This window comes from Tiliqua scincoides, chromosome 1, assembly GCF_035046505.1.
Source record: "Tiliqua scincoides isolate rTilSci1 chromosome 1, rTilSci1.hap2, whole genome shotgun sequence".
In the NCBI taxonomy this organism is placed as follows: Eukaryota; Metazoa; Chordata; class Lepidosauria; order Squamata; family Scincidae; genus Tiliqua; species Tiliqua scincoides.
In genome coordinates, this window is record NC_089821.1 from 117,474,869 (window position 1) to 117,478,641 (window position 3,773).

Below are 3,773 nucleotides of genomic sequence, written 5' to 3' on the forward strand. Positions count from 1 at the left end.
TCTGGAGCTGCTGATGCACATGCTTTTCTGCTGCCCATTTGTGGCAGCGGCTCAGAAGATGTGGCCGTAGCCTGGCTTTCACTCTACCCTTAAGGGCCTTGCACTGCCAGAATGCTCGATCCAGCAGCATAACTGGGGCCTAAGAGACAAATAGTGCAAATGTTACTGGTCCCATTTGGCAAATATTTGATTGGTGACTATCCTGGACTAACGTTCTTATCCTGAGGCAATTATATCCTGAGATATAATTGCCAGCTGGTGCCCTGGGTTTGCAGTCCAAAGCATACTGACAGGGAAGTCACTAATCCCAGTTAATAGCACTTACTTTAACATATTAAACATGCTTAAGGCTGAGCTGTAAAATACCCCATCTGATCTCACTTGCCCTGAATTGTGATTTGCTGCAGCAACTGTTATCCTGCACATGCCCAATCTCGTCTGATCTCGGAAGTTAAGCAGGGTCAGGCCTGGTTAGTACTTGGATGGGAGACCGCCTGGGAATACCAGGTGCTGTAGGCTTATACCATAGTCTTTTGAGACAGAAGATTGCCAACCATTTGTTGCAACATTCGTTTAATTGTAACTGGTGTCAGCTTCCCATCTGGACTCAATAGAAGATACGGTGCATGAAGTATCTTCAGAGTAAGTGCATAGTAAGTTGCAATGTGCTGTGTGAGCACAGAGGAACAAAAGGAACCTGGCAAAGCCAAAAATGAGGAAGAAAGCAAGAAGAGAGAGGGACAAAAGTGGTGCCAGGACGAAAATGGAATGTTAAGTAATGTGAATAGAAATGCCAAGTGCTTTTCAAATGTGTCTGCTCCAGGACCAACATTTGATTGATACTCGAGGGCATCTATTTTCAACCTTTTTCATCTCACAGCAAACTTCACAGCACACAACACACTTTCATCTCACAAGGCACTGAAATTGTCATGGCACACCACCAGTTTTTTTGACCATTGACAAGGCATAGCGTGCTGTAGGTGGAGGCTCACATCCCACAATGGCCCTACTAATAAATAACACTCCCCCAAACTCCTGTGGCACACCTGTGGACCATTTGCGGCACACCAATGTGTCATAGCACACTGGTTGAAAATTGCTGCTCTGGTGTCACCAACATCACATATAGAGTATCCTTTACACTCCTGACCAGGCACATATGGATAATGGTGTCATTCTTTCTGTTCATCTGTTTGCAATCCACTTCACTGACTGTGTCATGCCACGGTTCACAAACTATGTGTTGCAACCCATCAGTGGATTGCAATCCAATTTTTGGAACAGGAAGTGGCACCACGTGGCCAATGAAGTGCATTGTGCACTGGTGTGACCCAGAAGTGACTTCTGTGTTACTCACCATTTTAGTCTGCAGCATCCTGGCCTCAGTTGGTCCTGGATCCACTGCTGATGATGCAATGGGTCACAAAGGTAAGAAGTTTGAGGACCCCTGGTCTTTATTTCATTCTCAGGGCATTACCCTGATCGCCCAATTGAAGGGTGATTGGAGTTTGTTTAGTCTGGCCTGGAACACAAGAGTCTCCTCCCAGTGAGGGAGTGGAAGAGGGCTGGAGCTGGCGGCTATGGGGGGCCTGTTAAAAGGCACAATACCCAGCCCTCTTCCTCCTTTGCATGTGGGTGCCATGGGAACACCCACCCACCCGCCCTAAAGGCAGTCTGAGTTTTACTGGTTGCCATTTGGGGCTGGGTAGGAATTTTTTACTGCCTGCCAAGATTGGCCAAGGGGCAGGCAGTTTTTTTGCCTACCCCAGACTGTCATGGGCCAGGGGTAAGGTCAAGGCCCCCCCCCTTTCAAGCTGCCATTGGTCACTTTAAGAAGGCAGGTGGTGCGGGTTAGGAGGCATGAAGTGGACTTCGGGCATGCACCTTCAGGCGGCATAGGCAGGGCAGAACCCAATTTCAGTCCTCAGGGGCTCGGCGGCACGAGAACGTAGACCAGTCCCTGGCCGGGACCGCGGGGTCCACCTCAGAGGCTCAGCAGCTTGAGGTGGCATAGCCCATGGTCCGGCTGCCTTCCCCTTAAGGGACAGACATGGATGAGCTGCGCCACCCAACAACGGGGCGCGACTTGTAGTCGGGTGCATGCCCGCCTGGGGGCACATGTGTTCTGGTACCACCCAGAGGTCCCACCTCCGCACCACAGGGGACTTCGCTGCCTCGGGTGCTACAGGTCTCAGCCTCCTCTTCTGATGTAACTGCTAAATAAAGTGGCCCTTTCTCCCATACTTGTTGTCTCGAGTGTTCATTGGACAGTGCGAAAACAAACCACTATAAAGCCAGCTATGTTAGCACAGATTGACCATAGGCTGTTAGAATGGGTTTGCAGCTGATATGAAGCTATATTAACATGTGCTTTTCGATGCACTGTCATAGTGGACATATCCGGCACTAAATGGTTTATGAACTATGCCCCAAATCAATACGCAAAAAAGAAATAAAAAGTCTGGCCCCACAATCTTCAATCCCTCTGATGGTATTTGCAGAAAAATGTTCCATGATTAGGTGTTATCTTTGCTGGCTTGGTTCAAGCACCACACAATATACTCTTTGCATTAAAATATGATTACTTGGCTTCGAACCCTCCTCCAAATGGCAAAGAAATACTTTTCAAATGGAGCGCTTTGAAACAGAAAGAAAGAACCAAGATAAGTGAGTTACTTTTTCCACATACTTTTCACATACAAAATAACTTCTTTTTTCCCCATACCATGCAAAGAATCCATCTGTGGAATTGGATCACACTTGGTTATCTGCAGCATTTCAATAGCCTTTTATTTACCACTAATCTCTTTTCCTATTGCCTTTGCCTCATGTAGACACACAAGCGGCAGAACTCTGCCAAATCCCATTGCATTTACGGAGAGCTTTCTGCTTCCCATTCAAATGAAAAAAGAATTGTGTGTCAAAATACAAACTGTATCACAAATAGATATTGAAGAGATTGCGATGTAGGCAGCCCTATCCTACGCAATGGAAACTTTCTTCTCCTCTGCTCCCACTCGTTTTATGTGATTTCTATTACCTCCTACTCGCAGCAAATGATCTTCACATTCACTTAATTATACTCAGCCGTGGTACTTAATTCTCACTTAATCACAAATAATTTTATGATTAGTGTTATTACTGTATTAATATTTTGAACTCCTAGAGCAGTATTCAGCTGATGATCCCTTCCTGCTCTGAAAATATATTGAAAGCAGCACACAGTGCCCCTATGACAACATCAATATTATCCTGACTTTGGGGACTGGAAACAGATGGTGCAATCACACAACTACCTACCATGGGATGGTCACTCACACGTGCCATGTGGTGGTTCTAACTATGCAGAGAGACCATTTGTCATTTCAACCATGTGGTGAGCCCTGCTTCTGCAACCAGCCTGGGAACGAGGGAGTGCTGTGTGGCAACATTCCACTCATCATGTGATCAGAGGCCACAGCTCAGTGGTTTTCTGCATGATCAGAGCTGTTATGTCACATCTTTAGGATTGGCCACAACATAGTACATGAGCATGTCACTCTACCCTGAGGAACTCAGACTAAGCCCTTTCATGGGATCCAGATGACAAGCTAGGCAAAGCTTGGCGTGTGCTGTGAAAGTAGCTGGGTGACAGCTTCAATGTATGCCCAACGCAACAACAAGTTTAGATTTATCTTACCACCAAAATGTGGTGAAGAAATTAAGGGCCCAATTCAGACCCGTGCATGCTGGCTTACCACCACTGTCGCAAATGTGCTATAAGGCATGTT

The 3,773-nt window shown here is 46.5% G+C and overlaps 1 pseudogene; it reads left to right on the plus strand.

Moving 5' to 3' along the window:
• Window positions 1-399: 399 nt before the first annotated feature.
• On the plus strand, window positions 400-519 carry LOC136638057 (5S ribosomal RNA; annotated as a pseudogene).
• The last annotated feature ends 3,254 nt before the right edge of the window (window positions 520-3,773 follow it).